The sequence below is a fragment of the Podarcis bocagei genome (assembly GCF_964188305.1).
Source record: "Podarcis bocagei genome assembly, chromosome: Z".
Lineage (NCBI taxonomy): Eukaryota > Metazoa > Chordata > Lepidosauria > Squamata > Lacertidae > Podarcis > Podarcis bocagei.
The window spans coordinates 24,789,938-24,806,763 of NC_138140.1; the positions used below are offsets into that span (position 1 = coordinate 24,789,938).

Here is a 16,826-nt window from a genome sequence, read left to right on the forward strand (position 1 = left end):
TCCCTTAGCCGTTCCTCATAAGGCATCGTTTCCAGGCCTTTGACCATTTTGGTTGCCCTCCTCTGGACACGTTCCAGTTTGTCAGTGTCCTTCTTGAATTGTGGTGCCCAGAACTGGACACAGTACTCCAGGTGAGGTCTGACCAGAGCAGAATACAGTGGCACTATTACTTCCCTTGATCTAGATGCTATACTCCTATTGATGAGGGCCAGAATTGCATTGGCTTTTTTAGCTGCTGCGTCACACTGTTGGCTCATGTCAAGTTTGTGGTCAACCAAGACTCCTAGATCCTTTTCACATGTACTGCTCTCAAGCCAGGTGTCCCCCATCTTGTATTTGTGCCTCTCATTTTTTTTGCCCAAGTGCAATACTTTACATTTCTCCCTGTTAAAATTCATCTTGTTTGTTTTGGCCCAGTTTTCTAATCTGTCAAGGTCGTTTTGAAGTGTGATCCTGTCCTCTGGGGTGTTAGCCACCCCTCCCAGTTTGGTGTCATCTGCAAATTTGATCAGGATGCCCTTGAGTCCATCATCCAAGTCGTTGATAAAGATGTTGAATAAGACCGGGCCCAAGACAGAACCCTGTGGCACCCCACTAGTCACTCTTCTCCAGGATGAAGAGGAACCATTGATGAGCACCCTTTGGGTTCGGTCAGTCAGCCAGTTACAAATCCACTGAGTGGTAGCATAGTCAAGACCGCATTTTACCAGCTTCTTTACAAGAATATCATGGGGCACCTTGTCAAATGCCTTACTGAAATCAAGGTAGGCTATATCCACTGAGTTCCCTTCATCTACCAGGCTTGTAATTCTGTCAAAAAACGAGATCAGGTTAGTCTGACATGACTTATTTTTCAGAAATCCATGCTGACTATTGGTGATCACAGCATTCCTTTCTAGGTGTTCACAGACTGTTTTCTTAATGATCTGCTCCAGAATCTTCCCTGGTATTGATGTCAGACTGACTGGGCGGTAATTATTTGGGTCCTCTCTTTTCCCCTTTTTGAAAATAGGGACAACATTTGCCCTCCTCCAGTCTGCCGGGACTTCGCCTGTTCTCCAGGAATTCTCAAAGATGACTGCCAGTGGTTCTGAGATCACATCTGCCAGTTCTTTTAATACTCTTGGATGCAGTTCATCTGGCCCTGGAGACTTGAATACATCTAAACTAGCCAAGTATTCTTGTACTATCTCCTTAGTTATTCTGGGCTGTGTTTCCTTTGCTGAATCATTTGCTCCAAATTCTTCAGGTCGGGCATTGTTTTCTTTATCGGAGAAGACTGAGGCAAAGAAGGCATTGAGGAGTTCAGCCCTTTCTGTGTCCCCTGTTTGCATTTCACCATCTTCTCCTCTGAGTGACCCCACTGTTTCTTTGTTCTTCCTTTTGCTACGAACATACCCATAAAAGCCTTTTTTGTTGCTTTTAACCTCTCTAGCAAGCCTGACTTCATTCTGTGATTTAGCTTTTCTGACTTTGTGTCTACACGTGCTGGCTATTTGTTTGAATTCCTCTTTGGTGGTTTCCCCCCTTTTCCATTTTTTGTACACATCCTTTTTTAATCTTAACTCAGTTAAAAGTTCTTTAGATAGCCACCCTGGCTTCTTTAGGCACCTTCCATGTTTCCGTCTCATTGGTATTGCCTGACGTTGTGCTTTTACTATCTCCCTCTTAACAAACTCCCAGCCATCATGAACTCCCTTTCCTTTTAGTATTACTGTCCATGGGATCTCACCCAGCACTTCCCTAAGTTTTATGAAGTCGGCTTTCTTAAAGTCAAGAAATTGAGTCCTAGTATGCTTGGCTGCTCCTTTCCGCTGTATAGTAAACTTCAGAAGAGCATGATCACTCACGCCTAATGATCCTTCCACTTCTACCCCACTAACCAGGTCATCAACATTGGTTAGGACCAGATCTAAAATGGCTGTTCCTCTTGTTGCTTCTCCCACTTTCTGGACAATAAAGTTGTCTGCAAGGCCAGTGAGGAATCTGTTTGACCTTATGCTCTTGGCTGAGTTTGACATCCAACAACTATCCGGGTAATTGAAGTCCCCCATTACTACTATCTCCCTTCCTTTTGCATGCTTGGCCATCTGTTCCAGGAAGGCATCATCTATGTCCTCCGTTTGGCTTGGGGATCTATAGTAAACTCCCACAATGAGGTCTCTGTTATTCTTCTCTCCCTTAATTTTGACCCAAATGCTCTCACTTTGGCTTTGAGGTTCTAAATCTTGGATCTCTTCACAGGTATACACATCCCTGACATATAACGCCACTCCTCCTCCTTTCTTGTCTGGTCTGTTTCTCTGAAATAGATTGTATCCAGGTTACATACGCTTCAGGTTACAGACTCTGCTAACCCAGAATTAGTACCTCAGGTTAAGAACTTTGCTTCAGGATGAGAACAGAAATCGTGCTCCGGCGGCGCATAGGAAGCAGGAGGTCCCATTAGCTAAAGTGGTGCTTCAGGTTAAGTACAGTTTCAGGTTAAGAACGGACCTCTGGAACGAATTAAGTACTTAACCCGAGGTACCACTGTACTTATAAATTCTCCAAAGATCAGATTCATGTGATTCTCCATATAGCATTCAGAAAAAGTTGCTCAGGCAGTAAAATTTAGCTTAGTTACAAAGTGGTGAAAGTTCCTACATTATCAGTATAGGAATGCAAGAGTGGCTTGTGAGAGCCATGAGGTTGAGCGGGAGCAACCAGCTCAAACCTCTTCATGCACAGAGCTTTTCAGTTAGACTGGGGGAGAACAAAGGCTTGATTGCCTAGTTTCTCCCAAGGTGAGGGGAAGTGGACAAAGCACAGCTTACTTTATAGCATTCACCCCTTCATGTATTAATTAGACTTAAGCATGTTGGTTATATGAGGTTGCTTATACAGTGGTACCTCGCAAGACGAATGCCTCGCAAGACAAAAAACTCGCTAGACGAAAGGTTTTTTCATCCGCGATTTGCCTCGCAAGACGAATTTCCCTATGGGCTTGCTTCGCAAGACGAAAACGTCTTGCGACTTTGTTAAGCCGTTTAAACCGTGCTTCGCAAGACGAAAAATTCGCTAGACGGCAAAACTCGCGGAACGAATTAATTTCATCTTGCGAGGCACCACTGTACCACAAGAACCAGTGTGGTGCTTGGAAGTGGGTGGCATGAGTTCAGGAACCCACTAGGGTATTAGGTTTGACAAATGGATAAAAGTTTATTGGAGCAACTTCCTGGGGGACACAGATGTGCGGCAAGAGGTAAAGTGGGTAGATGTGCTGCCTTTCCCTAGGAGACATCACTGAGCACACCTCCTCCTCTGAACTCTCTTGTTGTGTCCCATCAGGCTGAGCCCCCAAGCTCCCATCATCCCTCATAGGCTAGGAAGCGAATGTCCCTGGGTCTCCTGCCTCATCAGATCTAGGGGATTCTCCATCAAGTGGACTCTGCTGCATAGTCACATTACCCCTCCTCCCACTTCAAGTCCTTGTCTTCAGGTGCCTCCATCCCCTACTCTGAATCAAAGGGAACCATGACAAACAGTGAGACCTCAAGCGCTGTGTTTGGTCCCCAGCCTGAGTTTCCCCATCGTACAATATGAATGGGGTATGAGGGCCTCCTATTGCCCTCCTAGAGTGACAGCTCCCGGAGTGATTTAACAATCAATCCCCCTTCACAGGGAACTCTGGGAATAGTAGCTCTGTGAGGGAAGAAGAGGAGGAGGAGGAGGAGGAGGAGGAGGAGTAGTTCGGATTTGCTATCCTGCTTTATCACTACCCGAAGGAGTCTCAAAGCAGCTAACATTCTCCTTTCCCTTCCTCCCCCACAACAAACACTCTGTGAGGTAAGTGAGGCTGAGAGACTTCAAAGAAGTGTGACTAGCCCAAGGTTACCCAGCAGCTGCATGTGGAGGAGCAGGTACCTGAACCCGGTTCACCAGATTATGAGTCCACCGCTATTAACCACTACACCACACCAGCTCCCAGTTAGCAGGGGTCTCCTAACAACTTTCAGCACCCTTAACAAACAACAGCTTTGGCTGTCTGAAGTGGTAGCATGGTGCTTTAAAGGCATGGTATGAATGTGGCCTCAGATTAAAAGGGGAGAGAAGGATCTGCATCTTTTTAGGCCAGTTAACGCATCGTGTCATAATAAATGAGTTAGGCTCTGGTTGGTGACTCCATCTCATTTCAAGGGGATTGGGGATTAACAGTGACTAAAGTGAAGAGTGTGATTCAGAGAATTGCCTATATGTTCCTGCTCATTTATGGATTTCTGCATTTCCACTGTTCAGCATCCCCATCTACAGAGTTATTTGCATTTCTACTAGCGCTAACAAAAGACACTGCCAATCATTCCAGATTAACTTCTAACTGGAAAAAGCCATTTTGTGATTTATTAGCATAGGCTCAGCAATATTTTCTATGGCCAAATTGCACACATGGTTCTAAAATAATGAATCAGAGTGGAAGTGGGGGTGCCCAGATGAGATTATTTGCATGAATTTTTTGAAATGGTCCACTTTGGGTTGCCTCGGCCTTCAAACAAAGCTATGTAATTCATGCAAATGACTCTTATTCGAAAAGGGCATTTAAGCCATGCAAATCTGAATAATAAACATTTATTCTCCTGAAAGTACCCAACACATAATTAGAATAAAATAATGGAAACAGTTCTTCCCCATCATCACACACAAAAATATACACAGGCACAATAGGTATAAATGGATGCACAGCGCCCCAGTGAGAGAGAGGGAGAACCCAAGAACATCAGGAGCCAGCTATCTGTTGTTGGCTGCTTCCTAGCGTGACTCCTGATCTGTCTTGCCTCCTTGCAGAATTGAAGCCCCGACTGAGTCCCCAACAACACCTGACTAGGTCATCAAGCTTTGTTGGTGACACCAAAGAGGCTTTACACTTTGGGGTGGTGAGAGGATGAGGGCCTGTTCCCCTGCCAAAGAGAACAGGGGACTGCCTGCACCTAGCATCAAAGTTGCACTTTATTTTTACTGGTATAGCCAGCAGGTAGGTACCAGAAGTGCATCTGCACAGTTCAAGCTAGTGTATCAGCTGCACCCATATTCATTGAGATGTCTCATTTGGCAACAGTAGTACACACCTTAGTTACATCCTATTTGGATTGTTGTAACATACTCTACGTGAGGCTGCCTTTGAAAAGTGCTCAGAAACGTCCACTGGCTCAAAAAGCAACCCAAAGATATAGGGGGATAAATTAGGGCTCCCACCAACTTCTATGGGGGAAGCCATGTGCTTTAAATCTGTAGTGTGTATGTGACCCATGGGCAGCAAACTGGGGTAAATGTAACAAATCAGTTTCAGTCAGATCAAGATGAAGAATGTGTTTTGCAATCTATGTAATGAATAAAAGGCTATGTTCAGAAATGCTATTTTGAGAGAAAATATATTAAGATATATATTTAAATGTGGGTTTTAAAAAATGATGTATTCAAGGGTAACTGGGATGGAATGGACTTATGGTTAGGCAAATAAGCAAGAGATAAGGACCAGAAAAATAGACTGATCCACTCATCCCTAGTAGTGCCAAGTTGAGCATAAACATCCCTGAGCTACCAGCACTACTCAAAAAAGATGGGGAGCTCCTGTATCCCACCTTCCCATAGCCCTTGTCAAGGGCTAGCTGAGTCCTTATGTGCCGTGACCCAGCCGGAGAGAGCTCTAGCCCCAAATCCCTTGGTTCACAGCAGCTGCTGACTAGCCTTTGTCTAGTCATCCATCTGACAATTGGCCAGACATTGTTATGCAGTGGGAAGAGCCTTAATCCCTCTATGACAAGAGGACCTAAAAGAGCCAGCACAATGAAGCTAAAACTCTGCTAGCCTGGCATATTCATTGTCAAGAAGTCTCACCATGAATGATCAGGCAATGGATATGCAATGGAAAAGTGCAGAGGGTGAAAAGCGTCATTCAGGAACAGAAGCCATCTCATTATTTAGTGGGGCTCACAAGATTACAGTAATATAGCTCCAGGCCATATACACTCTTTCCCACCACCCTTCATCTATTTCTATTCCTTCTTCCCTTTTCAGCCTAGGGGCTGCCTTCCCTTGACCATAGTCATTCTGGGGGCCACATACCAGGGTGGGAGAAGCCAGAGGTAAAAGTGTGTGGGGGCAATATGTGTGACTCTTGTCTTTGTACAGAAGGCTACATTCCAGCCATGCGAAAACTGTCCACATCTCCATCCTCCATCCAGGCAAGCAAGAGGCATTGACTAAGTTCAAGGGAACACACTGTTTTACTAATGCCACCAGCTGGTTTTAGCCAAACACAGAATCCACTTTACAGTTATCACTCAATTCAGTTATCACTCAATTCAAGATGAAGAATAAGTTTGCACATAACAAACTATTACAGAAACACTCAGTAAAGAGACTTCAACAAATGTCAATATATCTGGACCGCCTTAATATAACTTGAAAACTGCAAGCCAAAGATTTGGCTGGTTATTTCATACCAATATAGCAGCTTTTGGCTACCTGGAGATCTCTTCTCTGTCCAGTCACTTGCATAGTTTCTCTTGTCTGACTCTTACTCTTTGCCCCTCACTATTCTCTTCATCTCTCTGAAACACTCCATGCTTCTTTCGTAGCCTCCACTGTCCACTTAAGGAGGGGTAAATCTATCACCATGTGATGTTCACATGTTTTGATCCATAATCCACTTATACATTACTCTGGGGTTATTGTTTTTAATTTTTAAACTCAAAACACCCATTTAAATGCCTATTTGGTTCATATTTTACTTTATATTAAAATGTCCATTTTCTCTCTAAAAACATGTATTTAAAGAGGTGCAAAAGCTATGTTCTAACATTGGGAGGAGTACAAGGTCTGGTGAACAGATGAGTTCTGCAAATGCACCTCTTCTCTTTTTTGCATAAATTCTTCCAGAACACTTTGCACAATTTGTTCTGCTCTTTGTAGCCACAGAAAAGGACAAGGCACTGAGGCCCTGCTTCAAGTTACCCTCCTTCCTTTTGGAACTTCCATGGGTATTGTCCACTTGCTTTCAATTGTATCACTATAGCCACATGGACTAGGAACTTGATATTTAATTTAGAGACAAAGCTGAGATTCTCAGGGAACATAACTGAATTCAGCACTCAGTTCCATATTCCTATACTTTCTCTATAGTTACACACATCCTGTTAATGTTGTGCGACTAGTTCCATTTGCTATTTAGTGCTTTTCTCTATTTTAGGGAAACTGCTGAACCCTAAACAACCAACTGTTACTTGAAGCTAGCTAGAAAAGCATTCCTTCTGCTGTCCAGACCACTGACCAGATCTTTCAGTCCATTAGACAACTTCCCTATGAAACCCTTTTCTCCCTATAATAAAGCTTTTGTTTTTATAAAACAAAGTCACCAAAAACAAACTCTAAGCTTCTTGAGATTAAAGGTGTTATCCAATGATAGTCCTGCTCACTGTAGACCCACTGAAATTAATGGACAACTTAAGCACACTTATTTCAGTGGGTCTGCTCTAAGCAGGATTTAATTAGACACAGTCCACAATCTGGTGTCCTCTTCTGGTTTGGACAAGGAGCCACAAGGTAAGGCAGCTGGTCAGGAGTTGGAGAAACATAAGTGGACAGCAAAGGTGAAAGCCAATTTAGGCTCTTTAAGCCTCTGCCCCCAGACTACACCTCCCATGTGCCATTCCCTTGTGTAGAACTAAATTTCCTGTTTTTGTTTGTTTGCTTGTTTTTGTTTACTTTATAACATTTATGCAGCACTTTTTTAAAAAAAGCCCACCCTCAAAGGACTTTACAAAAAATAAATGAAACAATTATCAATAAAAAAAAATTAACAACAAAAAGTTGTTGTCAAAATGTTAAAATAACAAGAGACTAAAAATTTGCATAAGTTTTCTAAACTTCTATAACAGTGAAGTACCTGCCTGGTATCAAGAGGTGGGGAGTTCCAAAGGGCCTAAAAGGGCCAAGCATCTGGCCTGGAGAAGGCGGCTCCTCCTACATACCAAGGCCTCTCGCACTCCTTGTGCCGTTGGACCTGGGATGTATGGTCAGAAGCATATGGTTCCTCAGGTTCAGCTAACACAAAGGTGCTAGCTTTGCCTATACAGGCTCTGCTGCTATGGGAGGCTTTTTTGTGGGCTCTTGGCTGTCAGCCTGAGGCTCAGCTGCCTCCCAATCTCCAGTGGGAGGCTTGGAGCCTTAAACCTGGCCTAGTTCCTTAGCTGGTGACTCTGCAGCCCCCAACTCTGTGCCATGACCACTACTGGACTCTGTGGTCATGATACCTGTTAAGCCCATAGCTGTCAACATTTCCCTTTTTTTTAAGGGAAATTCCCTTATTCCAAACAGGATTCCTCGCAAGAAAAGGGGAAAGTTGACAGGTATGGTTAAGCCCCTTTGACCCTCAACAGCAACCTGTCCTACTACTTGCAGAAGAGTCTGGAGAACAGTCTAATCCGGGGGTCGGCAACCTGCGGCTCCAGAGCCACATGCGGCTCTTTAAAGCCTTTGCTGCGGCTCCGGGGCGGAGGCGCGAGGGGAGGGCGCGAGGGGAGGAGGCGAGGGGCGAGCGCGAGGGAAGGAGGCGAGGGGCGGGGGGAGGGGGCGAGGGGAGGGCGCGAGGGAAGGAGGCGAGGGGCGGGGGCGAGGGGAGGGCGCGAGGGGAGGGCGCGAGGGGAGGAGGCGGAGGAGTTAGTTGCCTGAAGCCACTGTTCAAAACTGGTCACTGTTTTGAAGGGGAGTGAAGAACACACACTCAAAAAAAGGTAACTTGTTAATTTAATGTTTATTATGTTTACTGATTTGTGCTTTGTGACTGTTTGAGGTGGGGGTTTTTTCTTGGGAGGCTGGGCGGCGCGAAGAGAGGGAGGCTTGTGGTAGCGTCGGGGCTTGTCTCTAGCAAAGTAAGTCCTCGCTATTTGGTCACATGCGCAACATTGTGGCTTCGGAGCTCCAACACTTGCTTTGCCGGCTGCTTTCAAAAGCGTCGGAATCAGCTGTGCTGTTGCTGGGTAACCGGATCGTCCCAGCAGCCATCTTATCTACCCATGTGGTCTTCTGAGGCGGCCGCCATCTTACTATAGGAAATTCCACGTGGGAGTTAGTTGCCTGAAGCCCCTTTTTAAACTTAAGCAGGGGAAAGTTTGGTGAATAGCTAACACTTTCCTTGGGGAACGTTATGCAACAGCTTATTGCTGGTCTTTGTCGTCCCGCCTTTGTAAGCAGGCTGCATTGAAAGGGGGCATATACACTGGTCACTGTTTTGAAGGGGAGTGAAGAACACACACTCAAAAAAAGGTAACTTGTTAATTTAATGTTTATTTCTATGAGGAGGAGTAATTCTGAGGGGTCAAACAAAGAAATAATAAAAAGTGTCAAAAAAGGTATTTTTATAATGACGAATGCCTCATTATTATATATTATTTACATCAGGCACTGATTATGATTTATGGTACACTGGGCCCCTGATTAATTTTCTATGGCATTCTGGGGCATTGGTTATTGGGCATAGCAAGTTGCGGTCGCGTGGAATTTGTGCTTTGTGACCGTTTGAAGTGGGTTTTTTTTTCTTGGGAGGCTGGGCGGCGCGAAGAGAGGGATTATTTTTATAATGACGAGGATGACATTGGGCCCTCATTATTAATTATTATTTATATCAGGCACTGATTATGATTTATGGTTCACTGGGGCCCTGGTTAATTTTCTTTGGCATTTTGTGGCATTGATTATGCAGTCGCGGTCGTGTGGAATTCCACGTGGAGTTAGTTGCCTGAAGCCCCTTTTTAAGCGAAGCCCCTTTTTAAACTTAAGCAGGGGAAAGTTTGGTGAAAGTTTGGTGAATTGCTACCAAGGAGTGTGGTGGAGTCTCCTTCTTTGGAGGTCTTTAAGCAGAGGCTTGACAACCATATCTCAGGAGTGCTCTGATGGTGTTTCCTGCTTGGCAGGGGGTTGGACTCGATGGCCCTTGTGGTCTCTTCCACATATGTATGTGAGCAGGTCTTCTCCAACATGAACTATATTAAAAACAAACACCGATCACGCCTCACAGATGACAGCTTGCAAGCCTGTGTGAAAATGAAGGTGACGTCTTACAGCCCTGATGTGCAGACACTGAGCACTGAGGTTCAGGAGCAAAAGTCCCATTAACCTGGTTACCTGGTTGTAAATTAAATATTTTAATTAGCTATTAATTTGTCCTTTTTTCTTGAGATTGACAGCTGACTGCACGATCCTGTATATATAGCATTAAGGCCAGAAACAATATATGCAGTGTTATATTTGTTTTAAATGTTGCAATGTTTTTGCGGCTCCCAGTTGTTGTTGTTTTTTCGGAAACGGGTCCAAGTGGCTCTTTTTGTCTTAAAGGTTGCAGACCCCTGGTCTAATCCCTCTCATGAGCCATTTCAGTGTTTGCATATAAAAACAGAATTTGCTCACCAAAACAATGTCAATCAGTGTCAACAGGGATGCTTTGCTCTTTTCCAAAGGCGATCTGTGCCCTCTAAAGTATGAGCAAAGATCAAAACAATTTATTCCTGAGTTTGTCTTTCTTACTGATCTGAAATGTTTTTGTTCCACCATTCTAACAGTAATTAAAAAGGCTTGGAAACAGATAGATAGATAGATAGATAGATAGATAGATAGATAGATAGATAGATGATAGATAGATAGATAGATAGATGAATATATGAGTATAAATGGACTCAAAAATAAATACATTAGGAGAAATTGCTTGCAAAAATGTGTGGATCAGGTAAATTTGCATTAAAATGTGCATAATAGGAGATACCTTCAATAAAATGCTGGTAGATTTCCATGACTACTGATGTGGGCATTTGTGAACTGAACTTAGGATGTACCTTTGTGATGATACCTATCATCTGAATAAAGGCATGAGCTTGGCTAATTTTTCCTTCCACCCACCTTCCAAGTCTCCCATTACCAGCTGACCTGTACCTTAAGATCTGTGAGAGAGCCCCTGCTTGCAGTTCTATCAACAGCGACAGCTGTGACATCTTAAAGCAGGACCTTTGATGTAATGGCACCCCATTTGTTTCTTTAGGCCCATGAAGATGAATTTGTTTCTTCTGCTGATGGACTTTTGTGTTATGGTATCTGTTGACTTTATGGTTTCCATGTGATATTACTATGAGGTATTGCAATGAATTGTTTGCATACTGCTTTTTAGCAACCTTTGGATTGAAGCGTAGGTTATAAATATAGTCACAGGTCAGGAGGAGTCAGTCTGGGTGATACTCTTCCAAACCTGTGATCTCATATATGTAGGGTTGGAATATTTAAGAGGAAAAGCTGCCAAGCCATTCCCTTTTTTAAGGTAATGGCCTTGGTTGGCCAGTTCAGTACTTCCATTTACATGTCTTAAAAGCTACCATAGAGATAAATGGGTGGGTTTCTCCCCCCCCCCCCAGTTCACCTGCCTGGATGCCACATAATCCTAGGATGGAGAACAATAGGCTGTGGGGAGGGTTGCGGGGCTGTGTGAGACAGAAGGTTTTAACTGATACTGGAAGCTGGAGACACAGAGGCTTGTCTTATTCTGTGTCTTATTCTGTGTTTTGTTTTACAAAAATACTCAATCACCATCAAAAGGGATACCAGACTGGCATTAGTTTGCAGCTTCCTATGGAGGCAGTGAGAGATTTTACTTTCTTGGGCTCCATGGTCACTGCAGATGGTGACAGCAGTCACAAAATTAAAAGACCCCTGCGTCTTGGGAGAAAAGCAATGACAAACCTAGACAGCATCCTAAAAAGCAGAGACATCACCTTGCCAACAAAGGTCCGTATAGTTAAAGCTATGGTTTTCCCAGTAGTGATGTATGGAAGTGAGAGCTGGACCATAAAGAAGGCTGATCGCCGAAGAATGGATGCTTTTGAATTATGGTGCTGGAGGAGACTCTTGAGAGTCCCATGGACTGCAAGAAGATCAAACCTATCCATTCTTAAGGAAATCAGCCCTGAGTGCTCACTGGAAGCAGTGGCATAGCGTTGGGGGTGCAGGGGGGTCCAGCCGCACCGGGCGCAACATCTGGGGGGGGCGCTCCACGGGTTAGGGGGCGCAAAATCCACGGGTTAGGGGGCACAAATTACTTTCCTTGCCCCGGGTGCTGACAACCCACGCTACGCCACTGACTGGAAGGACAGATCATGAAGCTGAGGCTCCAATACTTTGGCCACCTCATGAGAAGAGAAGACTCCCTGGAAAAGACCCTGATGTTGGGAAAGATTGAGGGCACAAGGAGAAGGGGACGACAAAGGACGAGATGGTTGGATAGTGTTCTCAAAGCTACAAACATGAGTCTGACCAAACTGCGGGAGGCAGTGGAAGACAGAAGTGCCTGGCGTGCTAACGACTAAACAACAACAACAACAAAAGTCCTGCAGCTACGGGAGGAGGCATGAGATCAAGGGGGCTGTTTACATAGTTTTATTCCTTGTAAATCCAGATGTTATCTGTAAGAAGCCTCATCTCTTGGCACTACACAATTCCATACTCTGCCAGTTTCAACCATTCCCATGTTACGGTGCAGATGGTGTAGCTGTAGCAGCAGGGATACAAACTCTTTAAGATGACATATCCCATCAAAACAAGGAGTCCGAGTTCAAGGCTCTGTTGCTGTTATCCCCAGAATGTGTTTGCTCCTTCCTTTGGAAGCCCCATTTTTAAAAAGTCTACCAAGCATCGAATTGTCTTCAAGATTCATAAAGTGATCTGGCAGACAAAGAAGAGCTAGAGAGATGTCCGAATCCCTCAGAGATGACAAACAGCCCTTCTGCAGAGTGCCGAGGGAACACCCAGGATGCAAACATTTTCTCAGGTTCCAATGAAAATTCAGAAGCATTAAACATTAATGAGGGAGTCTCACCCTACCCTGCACTGGATCTAAAATTAGAACTCTGGAAAGAAACAGTCGAGCAAGGAAACTTTCCCCATGGCTTTGCAAAACTGCCCACTAAGCAAAACAATCCCTGAACAGCGTTAAGAAAGCAACATGACAGCACTATTACAAATTGATGGTGCAAAACTGAAAGTCTTAATAGGGATACTATAGAGAAAGAAATGTAGGAGACATTCTCAGGGAAAAACATCTTAGAAAAACAGATTTAACATTCACAGCATTGCTAGCAATGATTGAAAGTTCCAGGTCTTTGGTCATCCAAGCACTTAAAATATTGCTACCTGGATCAAGCTCAGATGGTGATCTTTAAGTCTAAAACCTTTTTCATTGCATTCTTATGTAAGCACAAGTCATCCTTTTTCAGAACAGGGCGCTGCTTCACTCAAGTGGTTTAGAGAAGGACTGAAGAAGATGCAACCCTCCAGAAGTTGTTAGACTCCAACTCCAATCAGCTTCAGGCAACATGATCAATGGTCAAGGATGCTGAGAACTTCACATGCCTCTTCTGTGAGAGGTTCAGAGGGTGGCAAGACAAAAGCAGGCCTTTTCCTTGGTGGCTCCCCGCTTAAGCGATGCTCTCCAAAAGGAGGCCTGCTTGGTGCCTTCATTGCATATTTTTAGGCACCAGGCAAAAACATTCCTCTTCTCTAAGCCCTCTGGCTAATTAAACAATCTGTGCCCTTTTAAACTGTAGGTGGGTTACTGTTTTGTTAGTTAAGATGTTGCATATTTTTGTGTTCTTATATTGTAAACTGCCCTATGATCCTTGGATGAAGGGCAGTATAGAAATTTAATTAATTAAGAGCCTTTCACATGGAGGATGGTGCAAGTACATTTTCTCCTGCTCTGGAGGGTAGAACCCCAGCAAATGGCTTCAAGTTACAAGAAAGCAGATTCCAATGAAACATAAGGAAGAACATTCTGGTGGTAAGAGTAGTTTGACAGTGGAGTGGACTCCCTTTGAAGGTGGTGTACTCTCCTTCATTGGAGGATTTTAAGCAGAGGTTGGATGGCCCTATGTCCTGGATGATTTAGCTGAGATGTTTGCATTGCAGGGAGGTGGACCTGATGACCCATGGGGTCTCTTCTAACTCTACAATTCTTTGATTCCATGAAAACAAACCATGGTGAGCCTGCTGGGCTGGATGCAGGCATTCAAACAAACCACAGCTTAATGTTATGTGAGAACAAGGCGAACATTAGAAATGCTACCTTTAATGTTGTTTTCTGTGTTCCTTGTTGCACTAAAGCACCAAAGCCAATGTTGCCACCTGCAGGTGCTGTCGATCGGGAGCCACTGCCTGTCCAAGTGCCAAATCTGAGCTTGTGGCAACCCCTCAAAACAGCAGCAGGACCTCAAATGAAGAGCCCCAGCAGCCCTGCATATGCATGGTTGGATCAAACCCAAAATATCTATTTAAGAATATTTCCTGATTTGCTGGACTTTGGCCAGCAGGCTACATTTCAGCAATAATTATAAACTGAACCTATAAATAAATAAAATATGCAGAGAAGTATCTGTAGGCACTGGAGAGTTAGCTTCACAATGGGAAGAAAATAAGCTGTGTTTAATATTTAATCATACTTTTAAACATGAAAGCATTTTTTAATTTTTAATTATTCAGACAGTTTTAAAGGACCACTGAATCTCCCTCAGCCTCATAATTTGGAATTAAACTGCTTGTCTTGATAAGGTGCTCAAGTTGATTAATAGATTCTGCCCCCTCCTAGCTAAGATGGACACTGTCAGCCAGCACTTTGTAAATAAAGCTGCCAAATGATTGGTGGAAAATGACACATCATGCTTATGTGCCTTTAACAGAAGTGCAACCAGATAAATCAACCAGTGGAGGCTTTTGTTGTTGTGTTGTGTTTTGTTTTGTTTTGCAACATGGAGATAAGCATGAGCAATTGCTAATATCTACAGATCATGCTGCTGTTAGAGGCATGAGAGCACTGATTGGTTAAAAAATATTTGGCAACCCTACTTTAGGAGCATTATCTTCTTGCACTGAATCTGCCCTGACTCATTTCTCATACTGCAGAAACACAGGATTTATGGATTTAACACAAGCAGAAACTGTATATGACCCAGAAGGGCTGGCATGTCACAAGTAGAAGCACCTGGAGGACTGGAAGCTAGGTTTGTCTACCTTGATCCTCTCACCCTGCCAATAGTGGCTGGCACCAATGGGGCTGGTGGGGCAGAAAGCATGGTGGCAAACTGTAAGTGGGGCCAGAGCCAATGACAGGCAGAGCAAACTAATTCACGGTTTGTCCCCGTCTGCTTCCCTGCAATACTAAGGGAGAAGAAGCCGACAGGCAGTGTCACCCTTGGCTTGGTTGTAAGAGGGCAGAATGAGGTTGGTGGGACAGTTACCCATTCAGTCCAGTGGCCTCCACTATACCCCGCAGTCAGGGACTGGCAAATCTGCCAATTTTGACTTTTCATTTTTTCCACTCTTAAGACCAGTTTTCCACCTTTCCACAACAGAGTGCAATTATTTAATTTGTATTTGAAAAGCCCTCATGGAAACTCATCAGTGTTTTAGCGCAAATTTCTCCTGATAGTTTCCTGCTTGTATGCAAGTTTCCTTAACATGCACATTTTTGCTAAGCAATGTCCCCTAATATAAATGCATTTTTGCACATTGTTTTCCATTCATATGTGCATGTTAATGTACACTTCACTCTAGCATATCCATTACTGTACATTACACATGACTTGGCTGAAGAACTGTACCACATAATTTGGAGAAGTAGAAATTTCAAAGGTTGGCTGTGTTTCAGTTTGTGTACTTGTTTTGGAGAGTGTGAATTAGTTAGGCTGCCTTTAAATGTGAAGTGAATCTAATTTCTCTCCAGTATTCATTTATCTGACAGATGCTTGCACCAATGTTGTGAGCCTTTGGTATGAGTCAAAGGGCTCTTGTGCTGTGACTCCTTGTGTGGTATGAGAGAGAACTGCTACAGAACAAGAAAGTAAATACGTGACTTTGTAGATCACTTGTTCTTTTTGCAGTTTCTGGCACACTGTCTATTACACCTCTGCAAACGTCACAGTTGTTTGTAATGATTAATTTGCTGCAGCGGGTGCAGTTTAATTTGCTTAACTGTTTCCTGACATTCTGTTGCTATTACAGTGGTACCTCGGGTTACATACGCTTCAGGTTACACACTCTGCTAACCCAGAAATAGTGCTTCAGGTTAAGAACTTTGCTTCAGGATGAGAACAGAAATTGTGCTCCGGTGGCACGGCATCAGCAGGAGACCCCCTTAGATAAAGTGGTACAGTGGTGCCCCGCAAGACGAATGCCTCGCAATACGAAAAACTCGCTAGACGAAAGGGTTTTCCGTTTTTGCATTGCTTCGCTAGATGAATTTCCCTATGGGCTTGCTTCGCAAGACGAAAACGTCTTGCGCTTTTTTTTAAAGCCGCTTGAAGAGGCGCAGTTGCGACGGACTGTGCTTCGCAAGACGAAAAACATCGCAAGACGAAAAGACTCGCGGAACGAATTCTTTTCGTCTTACGAGGCACCACTGTACTTCAGGTTAAGAACAGTTTCAGGTTAAGAATGGACCTCCGGAACGAATTAAGTACTTTACCCGAGGTACCACTGTACCTTGTAATTCTGTATATGAAATGCATTCTTGAAATGTGGTCTTCTTAGTGGTATTTTGAATTGTTATAGGTTGGCAAAGCAATTTTTCTTGTGTTATTTTGTCATTTCTATGGATTGTAAACGGACTTGAGTACAGCAGTTTTGAAAAGTGGTATAGAAATGAAAATGAAATTTATTTCCCCAACATTAGCAAGCAGTGCCTGCACATTTTCACACTATTTGATGCATTAGCAAATGATTTATTGGGAAGATGAGATAGGGAGGCAAACTGGGGAAGGTAT

General features: G+C 43.8%; 1 protein-coding gene and 1 long non-coding RNA gene across 3 annotated transcripts in view; one reads left to right on the top strand and one right to left on the bottom strand.

Annotated features, from left to right (window-relative positions):
- Positions 1-16,826, bottom strand: part of ARHGEF9 (Cdc42 guanine nucleotide exchange factor 9) — a 272,573-nt gene that overhangs the window by 174,164 nt on the left and 81,583 nt on the right. The window lies entirely within an intron of this gene.
- The window catches only part of LOC308578815, a 107,275-nt gene continuing 99,109 nt past the window's right edge, over positions 8,661-16,826 (top strand). The window contains exons 1-2 of the long non-coding RNA XR_014004135.1: positions 8,661-8,768; positions 9,229-9,300. This is a non-coding gene — a long non-coding RNA (uncharacterized lncRNA). The remainder of the gene's footprint in view (positions 8,769-9,228; positions 9,301-16,826) is intronic.